At 46.5% G+C, this 12,153-nt stretch overlaps 1 non-coding gene across 1 annotated transcript; it reads right to left on the reverse strand.

Annotated features, from left to right (window-relative positions):
• Positions 1-4,573: 4,573 nt before the first annotated feature.
• On the reverse strand, positions 4,574-4,712 carry LOC120658258. Its single transcript, XR_005668566.1, has one exon. It is a non-coding gene; the product is annotated as a small nucleolar RNA Z247 (small nucleolar RNA).
• Between the last annotated feature and the right edge of the window lie 7,441 nt (positions 4,713-12,153).

Genomic DNA, 12,153 nt, shown 5'->3' on the forward strand with positions numbered 1-12,153 from the left:
TGTCCTGCCAAACGCCAGCAGGGCAGCAGGCAGCAGGCGCAGCGAATATTAATTGAATAGGGTGCAGTGTTTGCTGCTGCTATGCCGGCGGGCGGATCCGGCAGGGCGAGGGCGGATCTCGCCATGCCTGACGAGGAGGTTAGTCGAAGGGGAAGCAATGCCCGCGCGCCATGGACAGCCATTAATGCGTGCGTGCATCCTCTACGTATCCAGTTACCGAGATTAAGCAGCAGGCGCGTGTGCCTACCAGTTCTTTCACTGCCGCTGCGCGCCGGCCGGCCGTCCTGCGTGGCCGGGCCACGGGAACACCAACCAGGTCACCGGACCGGGGTACCCGTCCGACGACAGCGGCGGTGCCGCGCACCGCACGGCACCGCGCGCGCGGCAGCGGTGCATGGATCGAAGCTGCCTCGCCGGAACGAGCGTCCAGATCCTAGCAGGCGGGGGTGGGCCGACGGCCGACGGGGGTTCCAGTAGAAGGGCTCTGTCTCACACGAGAGCAGGGCGGGCGCGCGAACGCCCCTCTCGCCCCGTGTCCCCCCTGAAAGATGATTCAGAGGAGCGGAAGCACCGTCGCCCTGATTTGGGTCGCGGTGTGTGCGTGTTCATTCAGGTCACGGAATAGCCCCGGACGTGGCTTTACATAGAGGCACAAGCAACCACCGATGAGGATCGCCAGGAGATATTGTTACAGCAAATTAAAACTAACAGATATCCTATCCAATCAATATCTCCTGGCGTATCACAATTCAGTTGGTTTACTTGTCGTACAAGAACATCTTACACACACATACAGGTTATCTAACAGCCTCCCTCAATCTTAACCTTTCTAGGTTTAGATTGGCCTTGAAATTCTCCATTAGATGAACAGATAGTGGTTTTGTAAATCCATCTGCCACCTGATCCCCTGAAGAAATATATTCAATCTCCAATAATTTCTGAGAGACTCTTTCTCTAACAAAATGATAATCAACTTCGATGTGCTTAGTTCTAGCATGAAAGACAGGGTTAGCCGACAAGTATTTTGCACCAATATTATCGCACCAAAGTCTTGCTGCTTGTGGACTACGAACTCCTAATTCCCGAAGAAGAGTTTGTACCCACATAATCTCTGCTGTGGCATTAGCAATAGCTTTATATTCAGACTCTGTACTGGACCTTGAAACAGTTGCTTGTTTTCTTGCACTCCATGACACAAGATTTGAGCCTAGAAACACAGCAAATCCTCCTGTTGACCTCCTGTCATCAACATTACCGGCCCAATCTGCATCTGAAAAAGCACTCACCAAAGTTGAGACTGACCTCTGTATCGTAAGTCCCAACTCCATGCATTGTTTCAGGTATCTCAAAATTCGCTTAACAGCTGCCCAATGTACTGTAGTAGGTGCATGAAGAAACTGACAAACTTTATTAACAGAGAAAGCTATGTCTGGCCTAGTCAAGGTTAGATATTGTAATGCTCCTACAATACTTCTATACCTCGATGCATCATCTGGCCCCAACAATGATCCTTCATGCAATGACAGCTTTTCACTTGTAGATAAAGGGGTAGTAACAGGTTTACAATCTGTCATACCTACTCTTTTGAGGAGATCCGAAGCATACTTGCCTTGAGTAAGGACTATCCCTTCTTGCACTTTAGTAACTTCAATACCAAGAAAATAATGAAGTTCACCCAAATCTTTAAGAGCAAACTCCCCCTGGAGATCTTGAAGCAATGCTGCAGTAGCCTTCTCTGTAGAACTAGCCACAATGATGTCATCGACATAAACAAGGATATATATAGTAATTCCACCTTTATCATAGAAGAATAATGAAGTATCTGCTTTTGAAGCCTTAAATCCGAGAGCAATCAACTTGGCACTTAACCTAGAATACCATGCCCGAGGAGCTTGCTTTAACCCATACAATGCCTTATCTAATTTGCAAACATAGTTAGGTTTAGAGGGCTCTTCAAAGCCAGGAGGTTGCTGCATATATACTTCTTCTTCCAAGATACCATGAAGGAATGCATTTTGCACATCAAGTTGCCTAAGACTCCATCCTCGAGACACAGCAAGAGACAGGATAATACGAATGGTAGAAGCTTTAACAACATGACTAAATGTATCTTCGTAGTCGATCCCATACCGTTGTTTGAAACCTTTTGCTACTAGGCGAGCTTTGTATTTGTCTAAGCTACCATCAGATTTCCTTTTTACCTTATACACCCATTTGCATCCAATGACATTTCGACCTTTTTGTGGTGGAACGAGATGCCATGTCTTATTTTTAATTAGAGCATCATACTCTAGATTCATAGCTTCTTTCCAATTACCATCAGCTAATGCTTCATCAACAGTACTTGGTTCCCCTGTTGAAGTAAGAAGTCCATACCTCACGGTGCCATCAGTATACACTTTGTTCTTACGGATGCCACTTTGCAATCTTGTTGCTGGACGACTTACTGGGGAAGCACCTGCAGAAGGTCCAGCCGGTGCAGCTGTCGGTGCAGAGGCCGACGGAGCTGCCGGTGCGGAGGCCAGTGGAGCTGCATCGCTTTCTGGACGCATGACTGCGCTTGGCTCGCACACTGGTACAGACACGGGATCTCCCGTGTGCGCCTGCGTGGAGCAGGCAGCAGGCGGCGACACGCCCACCTCGGAGTGCCGCGATGGAGAATCTTGTTCCCCACTCGTGCGTGTAGCACATGGGGAGACCTCATGCTCGAGATCTGTGTGATCTTCATTTGCTCCAGGGACTCCATCTTGTGCACCAATTTCTTCCTGATTTTCAACATGTAACTCAGGAGAAGAATTAGAGCTGTCAGGTGGACAATTAGCATTTTGATCTACTGCATGTTCTCCCCCAAAATCATGACTAACAAGATGAGAGGGTAAACAGAGGATCTCAGAGCGGAGATGGGCACCAGCATTAGAGTGTAATTCAGAGAAAGGAAAAATATTTTCGTCAAAGATTACATCTCTAGAGATATATAAACGCCCAGTGGAGATGTCAAGGCACTTGTAGCCTTTGTGCATGGTGCTGTACCCAATGAAAACACATCGTTTGGACCGAAACTGAAGTTTATGTGTTAATTATGGACGTAGATGGGGCCAACATGCACACCCAAACACTCTCATAAATGAATAGTCGGGTTTTTGGTTAAATAAGCGCTCTAAGGGCGTGGTGTGCTCTATAGTTTTACTGGGCACACGATTAATGAGATGGACTGCAGCCTGGAACGCCTCATCCCAATACTTTAATGGCATGCTCGCATGAGATAGGAGGGAAAGACCAGACTCAACTATGTGGCGGTGTTTCCTCTCAGAAGGTCCATTTTGCTGATGAGCATGAGGGCAAGATACAAGATGTAGGATGCCAGCCTTAGTAAAAAAAGAATTGAGTTTTTGATACTCACCTCCCCAGTCGGTTTGCATAGAAAGAATTTTTCGATTAAACAAGCGCTCTACAAGGGTTTGAAATTCCTGGAACTTCTGAAAAACTTCAGATTTATATCTCAAAAAGTAAACCCAGGTGAACTTGCTGAAATCATCAATAAAACTCACATAGTATTTCTTCCGACCAAAAGACTCTGGTGCTGGACCCCAGACATCAGAGAACACAAGTTCTAAAGGAAATTTAGAAACACTAGAGGACTTGGGATAGGGCAACTGATGGCTCTTCCCTTGTTGACATGCATCACAAACCGACTGACTCGAGGACTCATCAAAATATGGAAGACTATTATTACTGACAACTTGTTTGACAATAGTAGAGGAAGGATGACCAAGCCGACTATGCCACCTAGACAAGGGCAATCTGGTGGTGTTGTAGACATGCTTTATTGATGGCGCAGGCAAAGGATAGAGGCCCTTGTAGCATCTTCCTCTAAGGAGTGTATTCTTCGTTTCCTGATCCTTAATAACAAAGAAATTAGGGTGAAATTCTAGAAAGGCAGAGTTGTCAGCAGCAAGGCGATGAACAGAAACAAGATTTTTCTTAGCTTGTGGAACATAGAGGACATTATTTAGATGAATAGCACGACTGGGGGTATGAACTGTAGTATGACCAATATGGCTAATGTCCATACTTGTTCCACTGGCTGTATGAATCTGATCGCTTCCATGGTACTTGTTCTTGACCGACAGTTGCTCCAAGCTGCCCGTCACATGGTCCGAGGCGCCGGTATCTATGTACCAATTGGTGTCGACACCATATGATGAGGTTGTAGCCGCCGCAACAAGCCGCTGGTCTGGCACATAGTTCTCATCGAACCTGTGCCAGCACTATGCGGCGGTGTGATTCTTTTTGAAGCACACTTGACATCTTTCTTCAGATCTTGATGCACTGCGGTTAGTGGTGTTGTAGGAACCGTGTGCACTGTTGTTGTAGGAGCCACGACCTCCTGATCCTGGACCAGAGTTGACACGCCCAGAACCAGAGGCGCTGCGACCAGGAGACGCACCACCACGGGCACCACGGGGAGCTCCTTTCCCACGCGGCTGCGTCTTGCCGCGCCAAGATCCACGACCCCGAGTGGCAGAATTTGCCGACCCAGAGTTGCTTCCTCCATAGATCAGATCCATTCTAGTTTCGAAATTAAGGAGTTGAGAGTAGAGCTCACCAACTGAGATGGGTTCCACTCTAGCACATAGAGCGGAGACGATCGACGAGAAATCTTCGCCTAGACCGGTGATGATGTATTCCACCAGTTCTTCATCTTCTAGGGGCCGTCCTGCAACCGCCATGTCGTCGCCAAGAGACTTCATCTTGGCAAAGTACTCGGCGACAGAGGAGTTTTCCTTCTTGGTTGTAGCCAGAGCAATCCGTATGTTCACGGATCGTGCCCGCGTCTGTGACGCGAACATATCTTCAATGGTCTTCCAAGCTTCAGCTGCAGTGGTGCTTGTGGCCACTTGCGTGAGTACATCCTTGGAGACCGAGGATAGAAGATAGCTGAGGACCTGTTGGTCCACGGCCTCCCAATCTTCCAGCGCTGGGTTGGGCACCTTCTCGTCCTTTCCATCAGTGCCCTTCTGGATGACTTCAGCGGCCGGCATCTTGCAGGCGCCGGTGAGGTAGCCCTGGAGCCGAGCACCTCGGATTGCTGCACGCACTTGTGCTTTCCACAGTGCATGATTGTTTTTAGTGAGTTTCTCCGTGACGGGCTGGAGGACGAGAGGATTGGAGGGGCTGGAGGAGGAGCTTGCCATGGCAGAGGCTTAGATGAAATCTACTTAAGGAACCTGGCTCTGAATACCATGAAAGATGATTCAGAGGAGCGGAAGCACCGTCGCCCTGATTTGGGTCGCGGTGTGTGCGTGTTCATTCAGGTCACGGAATAGCCCCGGACGTGGCTTTACATAGAGGCACAAGCAACCACCGATGAGGATCGCCAGGAGATATTGTTACAGCAGATTAAAACTAACAGATATCCTATCCAATCAATATCTCCTGGCGTATCACAATTCAGTTGGTTTACTTGTCGTACAAGAACATCTTACACACATACAGGTTATCTAACACCCCCGACTCATTTTATGGGCACTCCCCTCGTGCTCGGAGCAGTAGGGACCGAACGATCCAGCGGAAGGCGCTGAGTTGGTCGATCGGTCCGGGCGCGGCCGGCAGGCGGCAGGGCGGTGTCCCGCCCGAGGGGACCAAACACCAAAGGGGGGCGCGGGTTGGTGGAACTGGAACAGGAACTTCCGATCATGGCGCGCGCGCGGCGCAGGACGTGGACGACGGAGGGTGTCGAGTACGCAGGACGTACGTACGACGGCGAGTACTATGCTAGAACGGAGAGAGCAGGGCGGGCTCCACCTCCGCGCGCGTCTCCGCTCGCACCACATCCACATGCGCGCCATGTCTCCGTGTTCCGGAGCTTCATCAAGTAGCAGCCGATCGGGCAGGATTTGCAGCCGCAGGTCGTCGCGGCCGGCCCGCTCCGCGCGGCAGCGTTAGCTGCGTGGGCTCGGTCTTAAGAGTGCCTTTAAGATTGCGTTGTAGAATTGGAGCAAGTCCCTGCAATGGCGCTGGACGTGTGGCCCCAAAGAAAGGGCTACGTAACGTAGGCCTGAGCGAAGCCCATCTCATCCCCTCACCGGCTCCTTCCTCCCGGCAACGCACCACGAGAATTCAATTCTCAAAAGGGGAAGAAAAAAGCCGAGGATTCAAACCCGTATTAATCTATCTATCTATTATATAAATATTTGAGTGTTAGAAGAAGCCACCACGTTCGCCGAGAGAGTCTAAAAATTCCCACATTAATCTAAAAAAGAGAAGAATTTATACCATTGGATTTTATGAAGATCTAACGATTTAGAATAACTCAAAGAGACCATGCCAACTACTGCTAATAAATATATATAAATTAGATGTTAAAAAATAGGTTTTAGATGTAATAAAAGAAATACGATTCCCTAACCGATAAAAGTCGTACTTAACGTGGCTTTCAAGAGGATCAGTACGTCTACCAGGACAAAAGGAAAAAAAATAGCGTGATTATAACCTATGAAGAGGAGGGATCAAAGCAATATAAAAAGCTAGATAGAAGCAAAATATGGGATCAAAGCAAGACAACAGCGAGATTGATCGCTGGACCAATATCTACGCATAGAAGGTCACGATGACATCCAGCAAGATGGATTCATGGGACCAGTTAAAAATTAACTCGACCAATAGTATTAAAATAAGACACCACGTTAATCGAAGGAATCTAGAAATTACCACGTTAATCTAAAAATAGAAGAATTGGCACCGTTGGATTACAGTGAGATTGATCGCTGGAGCAATATCTACACATAGAAGGTCACGATGACCTCCAGCAAGATGGATTCACAGGACCAGTTGAAAATTAAATCGGCCAACAGTGTTAAAATAAGACACCACGTTAATCGAAGAAATCTAGAAATTACCACGTTAATCTAAAAATAGGAGAATTGGCACAGTTGGATTTTTATGAAGATTTAACAATCTAGAATAACATCAAGAGTCCATACCACCTACTACTAATAAATACACTCCAGCAAGATGGATTCACGGGACCAGTTGAAAATTAACTCGGCCAACAATGTTAAAATAAGACACCACGTTAATCGAAGAAATCTAGAAATTACCACGTTAATCTAAAAATAGGAGAATTGGCACAGTTGGATTTTTATGAAGATTTAACAATCTAGAATAACATCAAGAGTCCATACCACCTGCTACTAATAAATACACATAAATTAGAAAATTAAGGAAATTAATAGTTTATTTCTACGTGAATAGGAAAGCAAATAGCTAAATAGAGAGCCCAGCGCAAATGCAGTTAGTAGATAACTCAATTTGGAATAATAAAATCTAAATTGACCTATAAATCACTACAACAATTGGCGAGGAAATAGAAAATTCTACACCATCGATCTCTATGGGTTTAAATTGTATCGATCTAGACTCTATAGATGAAAAAAAGAAACAAGCAAAGAAAACTGCAGATTCCTTCTATAAATAAACAAGTTTGTCCTTAGATAACTCAATTTGGAATAACAAAATCTAAACTGACCAATAAATCACTACAGCAATTGGTGAAGAAAGAGAAAATTCTACACCATCAATCTCTATGGGTTTAAATTGTATCGATCTAGACTCTAAATATGAAAAAAAGAAATATTTAAAGAAAACTGTAGATTCATTCTATAAATAAACAATTCATTCCTCGGTTTAAGGCAAAAGAAAGCAGCATAGTAGAGTCCCATGTAACGCAAAAGCATGGTTAGGGAGAGTGCCGGTGCGTGTTGTTTTGCTTCTAGATACGAAACGGAATGACATAAAAGCTATTAATACTCAGGTCAATAAAAAATAATTCAAAGAGTATATCAAATATATAGTTAATAAATAGCTAAAATTTTGTATGTAGATCAAAGAGTATATAGATCTGTAAGCATATAGGCCCTCAAGGTATGTTTCGGTGATTAATGACAACCATTATTGTGACTATTGAGTTTGTGCAGCTTAATAGATCATTATCGCTCATTTGGTCATATGTCAAAAGAGGCCCCTCAATTTCATTATTCAAAAAGGCGATCTCGGTATTCAACTCAATTATATGTCAAGACTAAGGATCTTTTTAGTCCTAAGTGTCATAAGGTTGAGAAGGACACTTAGGTTAGTATAGGTTTTATAGTTTTGTAGTGATCGCACTATTAAGAGGGGTTAAGGCCAAGTAACTTGAGCATGGACATGGTCAATCAAAAATGGATGCACACTATGGTCACTCAGGTTCCTATAAGTTCAAATAAGTGGTTTTCAACTTATATCTCAAGAATATTTGGATTTCATTCAAGACTCAAATCAGAAAAGGCAAAATAAGAAAAAGTCTTTAACACCGATTTAACCAACGCTTTCATTTTTCTATACGTCGGTTAAACGAAGTCAGCAGAGTCTGGACAAGTCAATACACCGGTTAAACCGACGTGTTTGAATTTAACGTCGGTGCATTAGTCCAGAGTTGGTTTTTCCAGGGTGTTTCAAGGTTCTATACACCGGTGTAAGGATCGATGGACCAAGAGGGGGGGTGAATTGGGCCTTTTTCAAATTTCTAAAGCAATTAAAACAACCTTAACCTATGCAATGCTAGTAAGGCTCAATTCACCAACCGGCTAACTAAGCAAACTACACAAGCTACTAAAGAAAAGAAACTAAGCAAGGTAGAGCTAAGTTAAGATCTCTAAGGTCAAGCACATGAGAAGTTGCATGAAAATAAATGCTTGAAATGAAAGAGTGGGTAAGAGACAACCGGATTTTTTCCCATGGTGTCGATGTGTTGGCACACACCCCTAATCAACGTTGTGACACTCACTAAGAGTCTTGTCACCTCCCATGTCACCGAGACTTGGGCGCTCACTAAGAGTCTCCGTTCACCATCCCGGCGTGGTGGAGCTCAAGCCACGTACAAACTTCTTCGGGCTCCCACAATCCTTGGCAAGCTCCGAAAGAAACACCTTCAATCACCAAGATCGTCTAGGTGCTGCCAATCACCAAGAGTAACAAGCTCCTAAGCCTTCACTTGACCTACACTCAGTTGGCCCTAGCTCAAGCACACTTGCTACACTTGCAAAGGATGAATTCTTCAAGGTTGAAGCACAAACAAAGTACTAGATCTTCTCTCTTTTGCTCAAAGCTCTTTCTCTTCTTCTCAAGGGTGGCCTCAGGTATTCAAAGTGTCAAAGGCAACTGAAATGAGCCAGGGGGTACCCTTATATAGAGTGGAGGAGGTCACATAGCCGTTGGAAGTTTTCTGCAGAAAAACCGTGACCACCAGAAGAACCGACGGGATAGAAAATATAAGCATCGGTTCAACCGGTCTCTCTGTGTCCAATTAGTAGCCGTTGGAGTTCTGACACAGTATCCACACTTGCGTCATTGCACCGGTGCATGCTCCGTAGGGGCATCGGTTCAACCGGTGCTGAAGAGGTTCACGGATCAACTCAAACAAGCGTTCTGGAACAAGGTATATCCAATGCACCGGTGCTTTGATTCTGAAGCGTCGGTTCAACCGGTGCTGAAGAGAAGTTGAAGTCCACCAAAACATGCTCTCTGGAACAAAGTTCATCTAATGCACCGGTGTTTTTCTTGGGACCATCGGTTCAACCGGTGCTATAGAGTTTTTGACTTGATCCCTGCCTGCTTCCAGAGAAGATAGACCGACAGGGCATCGGTCCTTCCGCCATGCATCGGATGCTCCGACGCTAGGGCACCGGTTCAACCGGTGCTGCTGTTTTTCTTTGCTTTCAGCTGAATTGACTTGGATTCGAATGTGACTTTGATTGTTTCTTCTTCCAAGAGTTGTGTTAACTTCTATTGACCATCCTTTGCTGTTTTTGAGTGAGTGTGCAAGATTTCTAAGGCCAACTCAATTTTGATCAAGCTACTAACTCATGAACCCCTCTTAATAGTACCATCAAGAACTAGAAACTATAAAACCTAGCTAAATCAAGTGTCCTTCATCTCCTTGTGACACTTGAGACTAGAAAGGTCCTTAATCTTTTAAATTGAGTCATTGGTACACATGATTGTTTCGAATTGAGGGGTCTCCTTTCATATTTCATATGAGACTAATCCAGTCATTGAGTTTTCCTTTAAAACACACGTTAGTCGCATACGGTTGTCATTAATCACTGAAACTTACCATTAGCATCTATCGGCCTAGATGCGCTACAACCGGTTAAACCGACGCTATTTGAATTGAGACGTCGGTGCAATTGACCAGTGAGATGGTTTTTCCAGGGATTTTTGAAGTTGTACTCACTGGTTAAACCGACGACGGTTTTGAGTTAACGTCGGTGCAGTTGTCCAGAGACTTGGTTTTTCAGTTGATCAGTGGACAACTACACTCACCGGTTAAACCGATGATACATCAGTTAATCTGCCCAAGTTGTAACGGCTAGTTTTCAGAAGGGGCAGTTTACATTCATCGGTTAAACCGACGCTGGCTATTGGAGGATCGTCGGATTAACCGGCGCTACGCAGTTTTCTGGCAGCTTTTCTCCAACGGCTCTATTCGTGTGAGCTCTACGCAGTCCAGTGTGATGGTACAGCTGACCGAAGCATCCCGAGAAGAAAGTAAACATCTGCTGCTGGATCTGGGACTGCTGCTGAAGCTGTAACCTCATGGCCTCCTGCTGCTGCCGAATCCCCTCAAGCACTAGAGTCTGGGCCTCCTGCTGGCGAGCCTGCTCGGCTTGCATACTCAGCTGAGTTGCAGCAAATCGGTCCTGCTGGTCAGATAGCTCTGAAGAATAGTAGCGAGTGCATCTGGTTGAGTGACCTGAGCAGTGGTAACTGGAGGAGCAGGGGTGCGGGCTGCACCAGAGGGTCCTGCCTCATCATCATGAGCACCTCGAGGGACGGTAACAGTGGGAATGAAGTTCTCGTCATCCTCCGAGTCCTCTGAGTCTGTGACCAGGTAGTGTGGGAGCTGGGCCTCTGCTGCTGCTAGTGAAACGTCCTCGGCTGCTGTCGGATCATCTGCAACTCTGCCCTCAGCCAAGATACGCTCATCCAGAACCCGCTGTGCTCGGCGCTGGCCTCTCAAGCCACGACGACCGTCTCGAGGAGTAGCAGGTGAGTAAAAACTGAAGTGTGTCCTCGACTGCTCCAGCTCATCCATATGCTCATTCTGACTGAGCTGAGCAAGTATCCAGCAGATCCAATGAGCAAAAGGATGGCGACGGTGAACTGTCATCCCATCCAGAATCACGTCCTCTAGCTCGCAGATAAAGAAGTCAACGAGGTCAAAGTCACGACCTGTCATGATGTACAGTAAGAGCCACTGCTGCAGAGCTGTAATCCCCTCATTGTATATAATCCGGAACAACAGACTCTTCCTCAAAGCTAGATGTACTGAGTGAGCTACGTGAGTTAGTCTGTCCGGGGTCCTCGGTGTGCCAGGCAGGAAAGGCTGCTCAAAGAGAACGTTGATCTCCTCGTCAGACGGGACGTGAGACTCATGAGGACGACGAGGAGGCACCGTGTTGCCATAAGCTTGATAGTGCACGAAGTGTGGCTCCTCGGCAATCTGAACTCCAAGCAGGGTAGCTAAACGTGCTCGAGTCAATCTGTAATGCCTCTGCTGGAACATAAAGTCGATGAACTGCCGGTCCTCCTCAACAAATAGGGTAGCGTAGAAAACGCGAACCCACTCTCTGATGTACCGAGACCTCTCATTCAGCAGAGCTGGTAAACCCTCATATCTCTCAAACAAAGGGAGGATAGGAATGCCTCCTGCTGCCACGCGCATAGCCACCCAGTGGAGCATTTTGTGCTCACTGATCTTGATATCCATCTGGGTATAAGCGTGGTAAAAAGACTCCTGGAGCAGAGTGTGAAAGCGACAGTCAACTCCAACGTCTCTCTGCTCGGGAAACCACTGCTTTGGGGTGACATATCTCAGTCTCTTTACCCTAGGTCCTGGAATACCCCTGAGATCAAATAACTCAACCTCGGGCAGCTCCTCACCACTGTTCTGACCTCCCGTCTGAGTGCCACTGCCGGTGTGCTGCTGCTGTGCATGACCTGCTCCCCTCTGAGTACCACCACCTCGAGTCCGTGGACGTGAGCGGGACTCAGGTGTGGTCTGAGCTGTCTGAGTATGTCCTGAGTGACGTAACTGCTGTTGTGGCTCCCCCT

Source organism: Panicum virgatum, chromosome 1K (assembly GCF_016808335.1).
Source record: "Panicum virgatum strain AP13 chromosome 1K, P.virgatum_v5, whole genome shotgun sequence".
In the NCBI taxonomy this organism is placed as follows: Eukaryota; Viridiplantae; Streptophyta; class Magnoliopsida; order Poales; family Poaceae; genus Panicum; species Panicum virgatum.